Source organism: Lissotriton vulgaris, chromosome 7, assembly GCF_964263255.1.
Source record: "Lissotriton vulgaris chromosome 7, aLisVul1.2, whole genome shotgun sequence".
In the NCBI taxonomy this organism is placed as follows: Eukaryota; Metazoa; Chordata; class Amphibia; order Caudata; family Salamandridae; genus Lissotriton; species Lissotriton vulgaris.
In genome coordinates, this window is record NC_141695.1 from 1,761,487,708 (window position 1) to 1,761,507,715 (window position 20,008).

Below are 20,008 nucleotides of genomic sequence, written 5' to 3' on the forward strand. Positions count from 1 at the left end.
ACCCTCAACCACGAACAAGGTAGCATGTCTCATGAGGCACAGCCAAACCACAAAGGATGGAAGCTTGGAAATCACATACTAACTACTAGCATGGCCTGTCACACACACCACGTACAGAAAATAATCCCATGGGGACAGGCAATGGAGTGCTACACTGTCACAATGGTCATGTACCACAAATAAACACGTTCACATATGAATACACATACAACTAGAACATGCACCGTGCAGTTGCTCAAGTCCATTGTGCCTCTCACACAAAGCACTTGCCCCATCATATGGACGTTGTGCATGCACTTAAGTACCAACATGGACATGGCTATTGCCAAGGTGATGCGTCTAGGACAAGTGGCACGTCCTAAAGCCATGATCTAGAAGTGGGTGTACAGGTCCAGGCCACTTGGCATGGCTTGCCCATCACGGAGCAGTAACAAATATCCAAGGTACTGGAATTTATCAGTAAAAAATCAAATCTGTCTCTTACATGAACCTGCTGCATCTAAACCCTGTGCATGCTTGACGCAGGCATAAGGATTGACACTGTATCCTGAATGTTGCGTGACACAGAGCATTGCTGTATATGTGTTGTGCTGGCATTACAAGACACAGCAATGGCTGTGTCACTCATTGTCAAGAGAATAGAAGAAGGAAATAATCCATGAGTACATGTCTATTTGCTACCACTACATACACAACTGAACAATGACAACAATGTCAAGGTTGTGGAACTGTGATGCTGATAATGGATAAGAAATAAATATGTTTTCTGATAGTGCATTAACTGTGTCTGTCTCTCACACACACAGGGCAACATGTGGAAACCACCCCAACCAGGGGGGCGAAGGATCCCAGTCCCAGGCTCAGCAGGACCCTGACCCCACCGACAGCGACGCCACTTAACGCACTGTGGATGACCCCAACCAACCTGGCCCCTCTGGATCCCAACCACCTGCAGCAACTGTACCAGCTACATCTGTGCCAACCATCGGACCCATTCCCACCACATCCTAGCAGACAGGTCAGAGCCCTGCCCATGATCCACCAGAGAGTCAGTCTGAAAATGAGGGACATTCTTTGATGGGCACCCTTGAGGTGGCAGACAACATCCACCCTGCCAGCACTCAGGGGTCTCGTCGATCGGATGTGCCCACAAGCGCAGGTCGTGCTCGTGTGGGTCAGGGTGGTGGGAGTGGCGCAAGGCGGAGGCGAGATTCTTTCCAGTCAGCTGCAGGCCCCGGTATGACTGAACTGACTACCATCCTGGAGGCATACCGGCGGGACACCAGGGAGGTTAGCCAGGTAGTGGAGGCCCTCACCGAGCTCAAACAACAGCAGGCTGAGCAACATGCCAGGCAACAACTACATTATGGACGGGTGGAGGCTACACTGGCTGAGCTCTTGAAGGTGCATCGGGACATGAGCCAATCACTACGTCAGATTGCTGGCAACATGCAGCACCCTCCCTGTGTCACCAGGCCAGAAACATCAAGGCAAAGTGCAACAACAGCCACAGGGAGGGAGGAGGAGGAGGAGGAACTGTCTGACATAGCGTCCCATGCATCATCCAGGCCTGCACGTGAGGGCCCCCCAAGGAAGAAAGGTCGTCCACGGCTAAGACGTTGAGAGGCAGTGGGTCATGCACAACTCCCAGGACACCTAGCCTGGCATATTGCCCTTGGGTGCAACAGCATCACCCATCACACTCTCCCACATGGACTTGCTGGTCACTATCTGACCAATGATGCCAAGCACTGTGTGCTGGACTCGGTTGACTTCAACTGTAAGGCATCTCATCTCCAGCAGTGAACTTTGGATTCCCCCCCCTACCTGTACAGCACCTACTCACGTTTCCTGCACAAGATCACCTAATAAATATAATTTTCATCACACGCATTTGTGTAGTCATCCTGTACCCACAGTATAAAGAATATGTGTGTGCAAATGTATGAAATGCAAGAGTACGCAACAAACTGTAGCCATCTACACACTTGGATCTGAGTCTGGATGAGGACACACATAGGTAACAATATTCTTACAACTAGATACATGGATGGAAACACACACCGGTGATGGTTAGTAAATGCTGGAGGGGTTTGCCTCACAAAACTGCAATTACTGACAGGCACAGGAGAGTCACTTGGAGGTGTATAGATCAGGGCTATAAAGCTAGGTGGCCACGTTGGGAGTACGTACAACTGTGTCCTCAGGTATGTGAACTATCATCAGCATGCTGCAGTACTGTGAATGTGATGAATGGTGCACAGGCGGGTGGCAGCACAGACTGTGGGCTATGGGCTGTATCAGTCTTCACAAGCACACCTGATCATGTGACCTCCCCCTATGGAGTTACAAGTACACAACTGATGTGATGTGTGCAACGCCTACAGAACACCTAGCCATGTGTGACAATTTTCTTCACCACAACGGCCACATCACACCACACCCAAGAGACGTGGTTATAGTGTGAGTACCCAGTGGCTACTCCACTGGCTGTGAGGGAAATGTTCAATAGGTGTGCCAAGGTAGTGTACTGCCACGTCACTGTAAGGAAGGCGAGGTGTGCTGCTGTGGTGCTGACAAGGTAACTCTGTCCAAAGTGTATGATGATGTGTCCCCTGCAAACACATTTAAACATATGGAAGTGGTACTTACGCAAAGTGTTACAATATTTGGAATTGGATAAATGCACAGCGATTTGTTATCTCTCAAAGTTCAACAGTTAGTCGTTTTTTTGGTGCAAACACGGACAGTGGTGGTATCTAGATATTCTACATCCAGCAGGAAATACAAACAAACCATTTTAAAACATTGGTCTATACTGAATCTTGAACCCGATTTTAAACAGTCGTTTAATCAACCTCCCATCTTTGCTTACACTAGATCAAAGAATCTTGGAGAAATTCTTCAATACAAAATATGTACAACCTCAACATCTGCAACGAAATTCTCTGGCACGAAACCTTGTCTTAACTGTGGAAGTTGCAACAATGTAATCCGTGGTAACACATTCTGTCATCCTTCAAAAGGTTACCCCATTAAACTAAAGGTGAATGCCACCTGTGAATCGAGTAATGTCATTTATGGAATCAGATGTCCTTGTGGCAAAATGTATGTTGGTAAGACGGAACGTCGAATCAAAGTACGTTTAACTGAACACAAGTCCAACATTCGTTTGAAAAATATGAAATCTGCATTATCCTCCCATTTTGTTGAAGAACATCATAACATCTCCCAGATCAAATTCATCATCCTTGAAATGGTCCAGAAAGTAGAAGGCAGAGACAATTCCAAATACCTTCTGCAGAGAGAGAACTATTGGATACAAAATTTATCCTGCCAGAAACCATCGGGGTTAAATGAAAGAATTGAATTTGCATGTTACCTATAATGAATTGCTCCCCTGACTGTTCCTTGTGTATACTATGTGAGTTCATATACACATCTGACACTTACACCTCTTATATTCTTTTCTATTTCTTCACTTTCTACAATAGCACTAACCATAGAACAGCTCATCTAACATCTCAGTAGTGATTAGTTCGATTCCCGGTATTTCTTTTTAACCATTTTCCATTTTTTTACCTAATATATTTTTTTAATCTCGTTTGCTTATATATATCCTTTCAATCATTTTCTAGAATTCTTTCATAACCGGCTCTTTAGGCCACCCATCATGATAACCAGCATTCAGATCAATGTCTCAGGTATTACTTAAGACAGCATATTCTGCTACCCTCGATAATGAGTCTTTCTTCTATGGCCATGCCATGTGACTAGTCACATGACCAGAATTCAGGTTAAATAGGTGAACGCGATTGGCACTTCATTGAGCCATCGCGGAGCACGAGGAGAGAAGGACGTAATCGCGCGCCTATTCTTGAGCAAGGTTAGTTGTGAGGGACTTTATAGAACATCAGCCTGGATGTTAGAATGCTTTTTTGAACTGCCCCACCACTTGAGGCCGTTTTTGTAACACTGCTTTATTTTTGATTTGCAGAACTACAAGTATTGTTAGAGACCCAGCCATGTGAGTTAGAGCATTTTTCTTTGAGAAGATTCTTTCTGTTTTTTCACTTATACTAACCACAGCATGTGATTCACACACAGTTCATATTGATTTATAAGCACACATCAAGTAGACCTTGTATTGTTTATGTTATGACTGATGTTAATAAGACTCACACAGAACCTTTTTGATGATATGATTTTATTATTCCTTGTTTTACAGTGTCTATTTCCCTGATGAAGGGCATGCTATATAATGCCCGAAATGCATTGGATGCCTTATTATGACAATGTCTGATTCACAAACATGAGAATTATATTGAACGAACAACATAAAATGATGATGATAAATTTTTCTACAAATATAAAATAAATTTCATGAACAATTGAAACACTGGATTGAAAGTCTTCTTTGTGTGGGAAGACAAATATATTTGTGTGCCCGGTAAGGGATGACACTAGAGATCCTCTAGTGCCACATCAGTACTTACGCAAAGTGTAACATCTGTATATGTTGATGTGTACCCGTAAGGGCCTTGATGGCAAACTGTACATCACCCACAACAGCTGTCAGCATCACATATGATGAGGAATATAATTACCTAATTGCAATACAGGCACTCTGTAGCCAGTATTTTGCTCTAGCAACTGTGCCTCACCATGGTAAACATGACAAGCTGTTGGAATAATAGTCAACACCAATCAATGAGGAGCCAAGCCACATAAAGAACCCGACCGTCGCACAGAAATGCCGACGGGACAAGAGAATCATGTGGATGACCGCACCCCACTGGTGGCACTGAATATTTAACATGTGCATCAGCACACCATTGTGATGTCATCAGCCCAACATACATGGCATCAGGTCAATGTAAACAGAACTCATACTCACAGTGAAGGCTGGTGTAGCGGTATTCACAACCTGCAGTGAGGTAACGACACAACAGCAACATGACATATTGCAACAAGGGGTAATGCATCCATGCGAACTGAATCACAGGACAGTTGTCTTAACATGTGGAACATACACTGGGCCACACCTACACAACATGGTTGCTATGAACCAAACTGGACTGGCCCACAAGTTGGAGGTGATAAACTAGATACATTGTAATGCACACAGTGAGGCTGCAAACTCCCACAGAGTCTGTGGTTGTGACCTCCCACACAATGTCAAACCATGGTATATGCAATGTCTCAGTGTCAATGTCAATCCACATTGATGCTTCCATCAGAGTGTAAAACAACTACAGATGACTGCCAGGTGGGGTGAGTATCCTGTTGTGGGAGTGGCCCTACATGTAATAGCAAACATGATGTTGTAACATGTATGCATGGTCAAACAACATGCGCAAGAACATGTACCACACATTTGAAAACATACCAACGATAAACAGCCTCATATGAGTGCTTACCCAAATTGACTTTTCCACATGTCCATGCATGCTCCGTTGATTCGGCTGACGTTGCAATCATAATGAGCAATAGCAGGCTGACCAAGATGGCACCAGCGGACAGCAGGCAGGGCGAGCTGGGGATGAGAGGCACACAAAGGGTCAAGTCCTGTTGAATGTCATTCTGACATACTCATGTTAAGTAGCCTGATGTTGTAGTACACTTGTACATTCCAAGTACATACATAGCACGTATGTGTGTTGCATTACATCTGCACCTGTGTGACACTGCACATCAAACATCAAAGTGACATTGCATACAGTCAGCTGCATACACAGCATGCTACCCATGCAACTCTATAGTTGAGATTTGGTCAAAATTCACCTAGGACTCACCGTCATGAAAAGAAGTTGCGGATGAGGTGACTCCGGATATTATCTTCAACCTCATCGTCGCTCGCATCCTGTCCAAGCCCTTCATCCTCAACGGGCGGATGTTCCTGCTCATCAGGATCTAGGATGAGTGGCACAGCCTTCTCCACTGCCAGGTTGTGTAGCATGCAGCACACAATGAAGATGTTACACACCTTGAGTGGGGTGTATTGGAGTGCTCCGCCTGTCTTGTCCAGGCACCTGAACCTGCTCTTCAGGAGTCCAAATGTTCGCTCGATCACCCGCCTGGTCTTCCCATGAGCATTGCTGTACCGCTGGTCTGCAGCTGTCCTGGGATTGCGTAGGGGAGTCATTAGCCACGGCATGTTTGGATATCCTGCGTCTCCTGCAAGTTGACATCATGGAAAGGAGTGTAATATGATGCAGTTCATGAAGTAATGACATACTGACATACATGGCTAACAGAGTATACCCACCAATTAGACATGCCCGATGGTAGTGCAGCTGCATCATCATCTGTGGTATCCTGCTATGCCTCATGTTGAATGCATCGTGGCACGATCCTGGAAAACGAGCACAAACATGTGAGATAAGCATGTTGGCAAGACACACCACCAGGGCTTTTATCGAGTGGTAGTGTTTCCTGTTGCGGTACGCTTGCTCCTGAGCCTGTGGTGGCACCAGAGTAACATGTGTACCATCAATTGCACCAATTACATGTGGCATGCGTCCCAGTGCATAGAATTCCCCCTTGACATCTGTCAACTGTTCAGGAGTAGGGAATGTAATGAATTCATCAATGTGCAGCAACATTGCATCCAATACATCACTTAATACCCGGCTGAACATAGTCTGTGACATCCCTCCTACATCAGCTATGGTAAATTGGAACGTACCTGTGGCAAAGAAATGTAGTACCGCCATCACCTTTACCTTGGGTGTCAGCGCAGTTGGATACCTGTGCCGTGGTTGCAGGTGTGCTTCCAGTCTGTCCGTCAGGTCCTGAATCAACTCTCCTGCGAAGCGGTAACGCCGTATGCAATCACGTTCCCTCATGGCATCCAAGTCTGGCAACGGCCTCGGCAGAGGGGGTGCCCTGCAAAACATATTCAGGAGAAAAATTGTGTACAACTGTCAGACAAAGAAATGTACAATGTTCATGGCACAAGCAACACTGCTCAACACATCAATGAAATTGTGAGTGTGGCGTGGGCTACACACACAGGAAACATGTGACAGCTGGCAGCCACTCCTCCATGAAAAGTACAAGACCTGTGGTTTGTGGAATGGATATGACATGCATACAAAAGATCTGATGGGAAGGTCTGAGTGAGCAGGACAATGTATGACGTCAGTCACACACGTCAGGTAAATTTCATTATGAGGTTGTCTGCACCTCCAGACAGCTGACAGCAATGCACACACCCACATCACATGTGCCATCATTTGCACTGATCAGACATCTCTCTCTTTGCCGTGTGACATTTCCATTAGTCAAACATGGACATCATCAGACAGCATTAATTTATTTTAGTGCACATTTGTGTATGATGCCATCACACATATGGGTGGATCCTTAGCACAAGTGGCATGGTGTGCGTACAGGGGAAATCCACTCATCACAGCAAGGACACATCATCTTTGCTCCTACAGAAGATATACATAACAGTATGAACAAGTTACTTACCTTTTCTAACGAAGAATCTGTAAGAAACAGTAGTCTGTATCAGATTCCTACCTTGGAATACATACCCCAGCAAGACCAGTGCCTGTGGTGGGTATCGAAACCAATAATTACACAAGAAAATCCAGGAGGACAGAACGGCCCAATGAGACATCCCTCAGGACTTGGCAGTCCAGGCAGTAGTTTTTTCCAAACGTGTGCATCGAGGCCCACGAAGCTGCATGACAAATGTTCTGCAAGGGGACTCCCCGACCCAGGGCAGTAGTAGCCACTGTGGCCCGAGTGGAATGGGCCCTCAGCCCAACAGGAGTCTAAGTATTTGTGAAGGGGTACCTAGCCTTCATACACCACACAACACACAGAGAGATGGTCTGCTCGTGTACCGGCCATCACTTTTCAGCAAACACGTGACAGACTAAGAGTTGTTCATGCACCTGGAACTGGTGTGTGCGATGCAGATAGTATTTATTTTTTATTTTTATTTATTTATGGGCTTATATAGCGCTATGAATAAACTCCCAAGGGAGTATCTCGGCGCTGTAACTGCCGGTGCAGAGCTGAAAAAGGGAGCACATAGTTAAAAGTACTGTGAACAAGGAGCAATTTAAAATGAACCAAACAAAAACGTTTTTAAATGTTTTCTGAATTGACAGTGGTCATTACATTGCCTTAATGACAGTGGAAGTGAGTTCCACAATTTGGGACCCGCAACAGATAATGCTCTTCCACCCAACCTGGTTTTCGTGATCTTAGGAACATTTAGTAGCAATTGGTCACTAGATCTAAGGGCACGGATGGGAACATAAGGAATAAATTTGTTCGCCAAATACTCAGGTCCCAATTGGTTGAGGCCCTTGTGTATAGTACAGCAAGTTTTAAACTTCACTCGTTGACGTATTGGCAACCAGTGAAGCTCATGAAGTAACGGTCTGGAGGGAGATCTAGGGGGTGCATTTAGCACCAGCCTAGCTGCCGTGTTTTGCACCACCTGCAAACGGTCCAAAACCTCCTCGTTTGCACCTACCAGAAGCCCGTTACAATAGTCAAGCCGACTAATGATCAGAGCCTGAACCAGTGTTTTCCTATGAGAATCAGGGAGGAAAGGGAAGATTTTATGAAGAAGGCCAATCACATGAAAGCACGCTCCTACAGTGATGTTAACGTTTTGCTTCATGGTTAGCTCTGGTTCAAGTCTGACACCCAAGTTCTTGACTATAGTTTTTGGCACAGGGACCGGCCCCAATTCAGAGGGCCACCATTCAGGGGACCATTGAATCCTGGATTCACCAAAGAGCATCACCTCTGTTTTTCCAACATTGCATTGTAAAAAGTTGGATGACATCCACCTTGCAACTGCCTTCATCCCATCGGAAAAAGATTGTAAAATATCCGGGGTAAGAGTTTTAAAAGGGAAGAGCAGTTGCGTGTCGTCTGCGTAGGACACTGGACAAAAACCAAAAGCTCTAGTAACATCCGCCAAGGGGGCCACATAGGTGTTAAATAGCGTTGGGCTCAAACATGAGCCCTGTGGAACCCCCTTGGAAATGCTAACTTCCTCCGATTTAAAGTCACCCATGGTGACGGATTGGGTGCGATTGGAGAGAAAGCTTCTGATCCAGTCCAGTGCCCTTCCGCCGATTCCACTCGCAGACAGTCGTTCGATCAAGATGGTGTGGGAAATAGTATCGAACGCTGCCGATAAATCCAGTAACACCAGGACAACAGAATAGCCTCTGTCCTGGTATAACCGTAGATCGTCAGTTACCGACATTAAAGCTGTTTCAGTACTAAATTTGGGTCTGAAACCTGACTGCGAGGGATCGAGACTACCAGAGTGTTCTAGGTAGGTAGATAGGTGCTTATTGGTGTGCTTTTCGATGATTTTCCCTAGGAAAGGTAAAAGGGAAATAGGCCTCAAGTTGGACATGTTAGACCAAGGAATAGATGTATTCTTCCTAATAGGTCTAACTAAGGCTTTTTTCCAGGCCAATGGGACCACTCCAGATGCAAGTGATAGGTTTACCAGTCTCTGCACATCAGGACCTAGTAAACTCCCCAGCGGACCCATAAGTCTGGCTGGTAGTAAGTCAGCCGGGCTTCCACTTTTAATATCAGAAAATAATTTCTGAACTTCCAGCAGTGATATTTCAGGGAATTCGTTAAAGGCACAAGTATTAATAGGAGTTGTCATGATGGGGGTCCAACTATCTGGGCTGGTTGAGTCAGGACCTAGTGCTTTTATTTTATCATAAATAGCATCAATTTTCTCTGAGAAAAAACAGGAAATACTGTCACACAGGGGTTGTGAAGCCATGTCAGCACTTTCACAAGCTGTTGGTTTTATGAACGTGTTGACAATTTGATATAAAACTTTAGAATCAGTACCAGCAGCATCTAACTGAGTAGTAATATGGTTTTTCCGTGCTAGCCTTAAGGCTTTGTGATAGATGTTGAGGTTGATTCTATAATGGTTTTTGTCTTCCTCCCTGGCAGATTTTCTCCATGTTTTTTCGGACTTTCTAGCCAAGCGTTTAAGATTACGTAATTCCTCTGAATACCAGACCTCCTGTTTTCTGGCAAGTCTAGGTTTAAAAGTTTTTATCGGGGCAATATGCTGTACTGCAGCATCAACTGCATGCTCCCAATTCAAAAGGGCAGTGTCAATATCATCTGAGCCATCAATTAAAGATGAAGAGTATTTAGGTGCAAAATTAGCAACATTAACTTTATGCCACTGTCTGCGTTTAGGTTGGATATGGATACAAGGAGTGGGACGTGGGTCATTCATTTGCATGGAGAACGCAAGCACAAAATGGTCGGTCCAAGGATGTTGGCTAGGAGCACTACATTTTATACCGGGAAAGTTAGATATAATCATATCCAGAGTATGTCCTGCTTGATGCGTTGGTCCACTATTACATTGTTGTAATCCTAACAAGGAAATGTCAGTGAGGAAGGACTGAGTCTCACTATTGAGCTTATCCTCACTATGGAGATTGAAATCACCAAGTAACAGGAATTCTTTATTGTGGCACACATGAGGGGCCAGTGCTTCCACTAATTCCTTGGACATATTTTTTAAAGGACCTGGAGGCCGATAAACTAAGGCACCTTTCCTACTATATTTGGGAGAGGAGCCAATCCTAAAAATCAGCATTTCAAAAGATGAATTAGAATGTTGATCGATAACCGATATGGAGATCTCTTGTTTAAAAACAATTGCAATCCCTCCACCAGTTTTTATTGGTCGATCTAACCTGACAATTTTATAACCCTCCGGTATACCAAGTGTGATAGCGGGAGTAGAATGTGGTTTAAGCCAGGTCTCCGTTACAAAACAAAGATCAGGTTTATAAGTGGAGATAAGATCCCAAACCTCAAAGGAATGCTTGACTAGTGATCTTACATTGCACAGCAAAATATTTAAAAGAATTCCTCCCTGAGTGTTAACACCCGAAAGATTTCTTAAATCCGGTCGGAAGTATTGTTTTTCTATTGTAAATTGAGTTCGGCACAACCTACATGAAAATGGCCCTTCCGGAGGATAGTTAAAGGATAACTTACAATGTGATGTTAACAGGTTGTATCGTAAGTGCCGTAAGGACTGTGAGGAGTAGACCCGCCTAGGTTGATCAGTATCGGCCAGAGACTCCTCCATAGCCCTTAGCCACGTCCTGTCGCGGACGGGCGCAGACGGGCTTGTCTCTGGCGCGTCTCAGGCGCGACGCTGCGCGCAACCGCTGCGCGCCTGCTGTGACGAGGGGGAGAAATACCCCTGAAGGTGCAGCAACTAGAGCGCTGACTGCTCTGACTACACGGAAGTGTCCTGGCTCTGCCTGACCCGCCCTCCGCTCAACGGCACTGGTTGCCGCGTCGGACCGGGGCGGGCAGGGCGGAGATTCGAGCCCAGGCTAAGTAAGTAGATGTTATCGTCAGAGTAACACAGTAGCGAGTAGCGCTTTCAGCAATATTAAACAATTATTAAAATACAGTGCGGCGCTATTAAAATTATCGATATATTCAGCGTGCTGTACTAATTCACAGGACTGAACTACATCTATCACAATGCCTTTAAAACACGTGCTGCATCATTCATTTCTGGATACCAGGCTGTCAGCGGGTCGGGAGACACTCTCACCGTCCTCCCTACACATTTTGGGTCCAGATGGTGTAGCTGCTCCATCTCCTTTGGGGGATGCGTAGGGGGAAATAAGGTGGAAAAGGTGAAAGAGTGCCTGAAGTGGTAGTCCGTGTCAAACTGGTGCCGGTAATAGGGTGTTTTCTGCAATGCAAACTTGTCCGGATGGACTGAAAGGTGAGGAGGTTATGGAGAAAGAGCCTGGAGCTCAGTCACTCGCCTGGCAGTGGTGATGGCAAAGAGAAAAGCAGTCTTCTGAGTAAGAAGGTGGAGAAGTAAATAGTGAAGTTGCTCAAAGGGAGCACACATCAGAAATGTAATAACCAGGTTGAAGTCCCACTGAGTCATCACATACGGAACATGATGAAATGTGTGTCTGATGCCTTACAGAATACAAGTCTCAATAGGGGAGTAGTACAAAGAAGGTTGATCAGGTAGCCTTAGTATGGGTGAAAGGGCATGAACGATGCCTTGATAGTGCCCAGAGCAGAGCCCTGCTGTGCATGAGGAAGAAGGAAGAGATGAAATTCATGAAGACGTGCAGAAAGAGGGTCCACAGCCTTTGGTGTACACCATGCCACAAATCTGCTCCACCTGCAGGCGTATACCAACTTTCTGGAGGGACGCCTGTCAGCACGGATGATATCACAGACTTGAGGATGAAAGTCAAATGGCCTCTACTGTCACCACTCAATCTCCAAGCATGGAGGTGGAGAGTGTATAGGTACTGGTGGCGGGACATCCTCTGCTGCTGCAACATAAGGTCCTCCAGAAGAGGCAGGTGAACCGGGTGGTCAACTGACATAATGCAAACTCGGGATACCAGTACCTACATGTACATCCGTGGTGCGCTGCTAAGGCCAAAGTGGAGCTGGGAGACTGTAAGTGCTAGTGGCCTAATGTGAACCGCAGGTAGGGCCGGTGGGCCGGCAGGATGGGGATGCAGAAATAAACATCCTGCTAGTCCAGTGCAACCATCCAGTCTCCTTGGTCCAGGGCAGGTAGGACCTGAGCCACTCTCAGCATTTTGATCGTCTCCTTCCGGAGGAAGCCATTGACCTTCCATGTGTCCAAGATAGTTGGTAGGCCCCCATTGCCATTCTTGGGTAGCAGTAAGTAGTTGGAGTAGCAAACACACCCTATTTTGGCCACAGGAACGGGCATGATGGCCCCTTGCCCAAGAGGGCTGAAACTTCTGCATGCTGCACTTGCCAATGATCTCCAGATACGCTTTTGTATTGCGGTGGCATGGCTTCAGTGGTTGCATCAAGGGTGAGGGAATAGCCACTTTGGATGATTTTCTGCACCCACCTATCAAATGTGACAGTGCGCCAGTGGTGGAGGTGTTGGCATACCATGCCCCCCACTGGTGTCACATGGACCTGACAGTACAGAGTAGGGGTTGTGTAGGCAGATGTTGCAGGGGAGGTGTGGACTGACCTCCCCGTTGGCCCCGACCGCCGCCACAGCAGTTACCTTCCCCGCCACCACGTTGGATGTTAGTCAGCGTTGTGTGGCTACCAGCACATGTGTGTGTGCCACTTCCTTGGCCACAAAAATAACAAAAGGTACCAGTTTGCTGGTGCAGGGGCAACAGGCCCATGGACCTGCCCGTAGCCCTGGAGTCCTTAATGTGCTCCAGCGCATGGTCTGCCTTTTTTGCCAAAAAGGCAACAAACATCAAACGGCATGTCCATGAGTGTACTCTGGACATCGGGTACAAATTGGGCGGACTTCAACCAGGCTTTGCTACAAATTGCCTCCGTGGTTGCCATCGCCCTGCTCAGTGAGTAGATGCGATCCAGCCCACACCGGATCAAATGCCATGCCACAGATTGCCCTTCCACAAGGGCTTGGTCAAGTTTTGCCCGTACCGACAACGGACAGCAGTTCCGCAACCGTGTCCCGCGAAGAGTGGGTGTAGCGGACAAAGAGGCAGTTGATGTTGGAAGACCGCAGTTCCCGACTCAGGGAGGATGATACCATCTTGCCATACTGCTCATACCTCTTGGATACCCTGTCCGGCGGAGCCTATGGGAATGCGATCTCTGAATTGTAGACCTGGATGCCCAGGCTCTCTGGGGTGGGGTGGGAGGACAGGACACATGGGCCGCCGGGGGCGGGTGTTGGCATCTGCCCACGTGCCTATCTACAGCCAAACCTGTATCGAGCCTGGACCAGGTGCCCAAAATAGCATCAGTCAATGCCTCATTACACGGCTGCAGAGGCTCAGCCGAGCGTGACTGCACTTTAAGTACCTCAGTGAGTAGGTTGATCCTCACGGCCGCGACAGTGAGACGAAGGGGCAAGGCTTTGGCCGCCTGCGTCAACACCACACTGTAGGTTGGCCCCTCCTCCAAAGCCACGGTTGGATTTGTGACAAAACCAGTGTGTGACAAGGTGTGCAGACCACTCGCATCCCCAAGTCCACCTGTCCATTCGTCTTGGGACTGACACTCATGTGTCAGTGGGTCTTCAGACCAATCCCAATACTCCTTATCACCAATTCCATGATTATCAGGGTTGTCAACAGATGTGGCCGGCTAGTCTAATTTATACTCCCCATGCGGCATCTAATGCGGCGTTTGGCTGCGTTGTTCCCACGCCAGAGCCGTTAAGAGTGTGGTATGGGGATGGCACCACCCGAGGACGGCACCAAGGGTGAAACCTGGGGGACTGTAGACGGTGAGTGTGTGAGGTCAACCAGCGAGGACCAGAATCAAGTTATGGATCCAGTGTGGCCAAGTGGTCCAGGCCTGAATGCGCCGGCGTCGTCTGAGCCAAAGCACCAGTCGGAATTGGTCCAGATGCACCAGACCCACTAGGGACCCCAGACGTATCCGCTGGGCCCAAAGCCGCGGCATTGCCTTTTGGACGAGTGAGGGACATCATGGCCATGAGGAAGCGCTCAAACTCATCCTGCGTTGCATGCTGCCCCAGGACCGGATGTTGTGGGGCAGGCTACGATGCACCCAACTCTGCCGGAGCCGTGTGGGCGGTGTCACACAAATCCCCTGCCACATTGCACGTGCATCGTGGGGATTTGGAAGAGCGATGGCCTCTCTGACTTCTTGTGTTTTGCTGACGTCTTTGCCACAGAGGAGTGATGTTGACTCCCGGAGCTCTGATGGCTCAAACCCCACGCCCGGTCCCCCGACCTCCGTCCAGACACTGGCCTCTTGCAGTGCAGGCCAACTGCTGGAGTCGGAGCCGCTTGCGGGACCACTCCTGCCTAGCCTCCAAAGTCAGAGCCCGGCAGTCGGAGCAGCTTTTGTTGTCGTGGTTGACGTGGAGACAGTGGAGACAGTGGAGACACCGACGGTGAGGGTCAGTCACCAACATCAATCGGTTGCTATCCTCACAGGCTTCACACCAGACATCCCTATTGCCACAGTCCAGAGTTGAAAATTCAAGTAACATCAGCAAAAGTGATTGTACAAAGTTTTGATTTTAAATAACTTAGGTGACACTTATACCAGCACTGCGCTGCTGGTGTGAAAAAATTGGACCTGACATCAGCACACATAGGCGGAGTCGGAGTACTCAGACAACGTCATTACTGCGCACACGACGCCGACGACACACGCAAAGCCACAGACGTCCCCTACCGACGCTCATGGGTACTGCTAAGCACAAATTTTCAGAACCAGTCTGACGCTTGTGGATATTGTAAGGGGAGGAATATTATACTGACCTGTTCATTTCATATGCTATCAGCATGCACAATGTCGCACATGGCACACACATGACGCGGTCACACAGGGTCATGCTGTGCTTCAATTTCACTTCTGTGACAGTGGGCATGTCAATGTCATGATGTGACAGTTCCATGTACTGAATGGTGTGCCCTTCCAGTGTTGATGTGCATCACAATATGTAGCAGACGTTACTCTGGTGATACGTGTTGTATGTATGTGAAACACATGTGCACCATGATAATTGACATGTCTCAACAGCTCTTCACACATCAACTGATCCACAAGATGTCATTTCCTGTGCTTCATCACTGTCTGCCACGCCTAGGGCCTGCTCATGGAAGGATGCCATGCTGATGTATACATCCACATGGTCAGCATGAGTGTACACTACATCCCTGCCATGTGATTTGCTAGGTTCACTCTCTCAATGTTGACATGAATGAGGTAATGGACGCAGCCTACACAACCATTCACTTTGGCATGTCTGACGCACTGTACCCCAATGGTACGTGCGTGTGTACCACTCGTTTCCCCAATGCATTGTAGACATACGCGAGCAGAGCGTACCCAAATGGTACGTGCATGTGTACGCCTCGTTTCCCCAATGCATTGTAGACGTACGCGAGCAAAGCGTACCCCAATGGTACGTGCGTGTGTATGCCTCGTTTCCCCAATGCATTGTAGACATACGCGAGCAGAGCGTACCCCAATGGTACGTGCGTGTGTACGCCTTGTTTCCCCAATGCATTGTAGACGTACGCGAGCAGAGCGTACCCCAATGGTACGTGCGTGTGTACGCCTCGTTTCCCCAATGCATTGTAGAAATACGCGAGCAGAGCGTACCCCAATGGTACGTGCGTGTGTACGCCTCATTTCCCCAATGCATTGTAGACGTACGTGAGCAGAGCGTACCCCAAGGGTACGTGCGTGTGTGCGCCTTGTTTCCCCAATGCATTGTAGACATACACGAGCTGAGCGTACCCCAATGGTACGTGCGTGTGTATGCCTCGTTTCCCCAATGCATTGTAGACGTACGCGAGAAGAGCATACCCCAATGGTACGTGCGTGTGTACGCCTCGCTTCCCCATTGAATGAATTGCATTTGCAATGGAAATCCCACCGTACTTGTGTGTTTATTCAAAAAATTTACATACAGAACATCTAGAGAAATAGTGGTAGGATTAGAATGCAGCCAGGTTGTCATGGTTACAGAGATTTGAGAGTGTCCCACAGGTGATCATGAAAATTCAGTTGGGCAAAAGTATACAATGTTGCAAAAGTTGTTGTTCAGCTCTGGCTCACTTTTCAAACCATGCATATGTGTGTCATGGCCTTATGTGTCATCGGATTGGATGGAACATTCGATGCTAACTATTCTGGCCTATCACACACTACTCCTTGCACTCACAGACCCTCAGCAGCGCACATATAAGGCAGCATGTGGCTGAGGGAGGGCACTTGCATGCACACAATTGGAGTGGTAAACACAGCTGCTGTCTCTGTATCCTCTGGACCCTGATTAGCTGACCATGGAGAGGGCATCTGCATTCAGTGATGGTGAGAACAAGGCCCTGCTGGATGCCCTCCTGCCCAACTACAGCACGCTGTATGGGAGACCAGAGGATCAGGTGAGTGATGTGTGCATTACCTTGGAGTGTGCACCTGTTGTGTGTGTGACACTACAGCCATTGTGTATGTATGTTTCTGAGAGATGCAATGTTGTTTGGAGTGAGTGCGGATGTGCACAGAATTGTCTGAAGAGGGTTATTTGTTGAATTGGGGTGTGTGACTGCATGTCACGTGCTGCAGTGCACCCTGATGTGGCAGATATTGCTCAGTGAGTGCCATGCTGAATGAGTGTTTTGCACCCCTTATGCCATCTGTAGCCTTTCAATGGCATGTGGTGCATTTCTGTTTGCTCACAGGCCACATAGTCCTGGACCTTGATGCAAGTGTGTTCATCATCCTATGCCCTGTTGTCCTCTATTTTTGGTGCATATGTGTGTCTTAGGAACATGGACCAGGTGTACTGATGTTCTTTATCTTTACATTCGTGACAGGTGTCTGCCTATGAGAAGGGTGACATCTGGCTGGACATCGCCAAGGCTGTCAGGAGAGAGGGAGGGCCTCGCAGGAGGCTCAGAAACATCAAGAAGAGGTGGCAGGACATCCGGTGCTGGACCCGCCGCATCGCAAGAGTACAGCTGAAGCTGGAAGCTCCACGCCGGCATGGCGGCACCCGCCACCTCACCCCCCCACATGCTCCGGGTCCTGGAAGTGGTGTTCCCATAGGCAGTTGCAGGGGAGACAGCAGCAAGAAGGGGGTAGGTACATGTCTGTTTGTTGTCATGTGTGTCACATGCTACCTGCAGTGCTCCCAGGCATGCTAACACTCCCACAGTTGCAGTGGTGTTGTCAGACAGCCACTTCATGCATTGGCATGAGAATGGCCAAGTTGCAGCAGATGCTTTTTACATGCCTTGCCCTACTCAACATTTGCCCAGCTCTGTGCCAACACTTTTTCTTTCACAGGTACTCCTAAGGTGCTATGTGTTACTATGCATATTCCTTAGCACATCATCATGTTGGAGGGAGGTCTGTGACACCTTTTGTTACCTTACATGTGGCACCACATGTGCACTGAGTCTGCCCTTCTACATGTTTTTGCACTGATCTGGAGTCTCAACATGTATTTTCTGCACGAGTCAGCCTCAGGGGCCTTTGTCCATGGTGTACTTTCTAATTGTAATGTCTTAGCTACAGGAGCACACTGTACATGTATAATAATTTTGGCTTGTGCCTATTCACACTGTGCAGTGTGTGTGTGCATATACTCAAAATATGTTGCATGTTGCTAGTAATTCTTATAGATGGTCAACCAGACAATGTGACTTTGGGTGTAGACATCTGTCATGCCAGTGTGAGGTGATGGTAGACTTGACTCCATGTCCCAGGATGGCATCACATGGCAGTTCATGAGGGACTTTTAGCATGTGTCACAGGGTCGCAGCAATTCGACCATCACCAGGTCTGGTTTTGTATGTCAGGGAGGAAAAATGAACAGTGACTGATCATCAGCTATCCGGTTGTCAGGCAGTCGGTCATCAATGTGTCTCTCTCATACAAGTTGTTGCCTTGCCTGTTACTTCTACCCTACTTTACATTGAACGTAGTTTCTCTTCAGATTGCCAAGAACTTGGCATTGTGCATAGTTCAGTGGATTTGGACTCATTATGCATGCCATGTTTAGAAATGTTTGCAAATTTTTTCTAGCTGATTTGTCTGATGTGTACAGGTGACTGAAATGCATTTCCTATTGTTATGTTAAATGTTAAATAAACTTTTTGAGCGCAACTAACACCATTAGGTTCCTTGGCGCTTTGCTGAGGGAGCAGGGACGAGAGACATAAAATAGCAGCTAATTATAAGACTCAGTGAAGAGGAACGTTTTAAGGGAGGATCTAAACTTGGAGTAAGGAGAGGGCAACCTAAGAGGAAGGGGTAGGGAGTTCCAAAAAGACGGGGCTAAAAATGAAAACCTGAGACCACCATGTTTCTTCCTCTTGAATCTGGGAACTGATAACAGGGCCATCTGGGATGACCGAAGGGTTCGAGGAGGGGCATACAGGTGAAGCAGGGAGGAGATGAAGAGGGGGCTGTGACCTGCAAGAGATTTAGAGATAATGCAGCCAAGCTTGAATTTGCAGCGGGCAGATACCGGAAGCCAATGGAGACTTTTTAAAAGGGGGCGAACATGTTGATCTCTGGGTTGGTGGTGAATCAGGCGGGCGGCCTGATTTTGGATCAACTGGAGTCTCCTGAGTTGATGAGCAGGAATGCCTACATATAGTGCATTTGCGTAGTCAAGCCTAGACATGACTAACGCAAGCAGGGCCAGAATGAGGGCATCGGTGGTGAGTAGGCGAGAGATTTTACGTATTTTCCTGAGTTGGAAGTGGCTTGAGGATACTACGGCGCTTATCTGGGGCGTCATAGAGAGGTCACTGCTAATGACGACTCCCAGACTTTTGGCTGAATTGACAGGGCGGGGGGGACTGCCAAGGCTTGCAGGCCAGAAGGAGGGGTGCCAGGGATTGGAGGGTCCCCCGACAAGAACCAGCTCGGTCTTGTCGGGGTTGAGCTTCAGGTGGTTTGAGACCATCCAATTACTGATGAAACAGAGGGTATTTTGAAAAGTGGTGATAGATTCATCAGAGGAGTCGATGGTAAAAACCAGTTGGATGTCATCCGCGTAATTGAACGCGGAGACATTAAACCTACAGAGGGAACGGGATAACGGGGCCAGGTACAAATTAAAAAGGAGGGGGGATAAGGAAGAGCCCTGTGGGACACCGCAAGTCAGCTCGACTTGAGTAGCGGAGAACTGGGACAGCCTGACTGCTTGATGGCGTTTAGTCAAGAAAGACGGAACCCAGTCCAGGGCGGTGCCCTGGATGCCAGCCTCTCTGACACGGTCGACCAAGATGTCATGGTCGACCGTGTCAAAGGCGGCCGACAGGTCCAGGAGGACCAGGGCTTGACAGGTGTTAGAGTCGGCCCCCCTGCGCAATTCGTCCATCACAGAAAGGATAACTGCTTCTGTGGAATGCGCAGGTCTAAACCCAGCCTGCTGGGGGTCCAAGACGCATGAGTCTTCCACAAAGGTGCTGAGGGTTTGAGTGACATGCGACTCCAG

The 20,008-nt window shown here is 47.7% G+C and overlaps 1 protein-coding gene and 1 pseudogene across 1 annotated transcript in view; one reads left to right on the forward strand and one right to left on the reverse strand.

The window, feature by feature from the left end:
* The window catches only part of LOC147706607 (uncharacterized), a 740,422-nt gene that overhangs the window by 627,775 nt on the left and 92,639 nt on the right, over window positions 1–20,008 (reverse strand). The gene's annotated exons all lie outside the window — the stretch shown is intronic.
* LOC147706608 (uncharacterized) lies at window positions 760–1,623 on the forward strand (annotated as a pseudogene).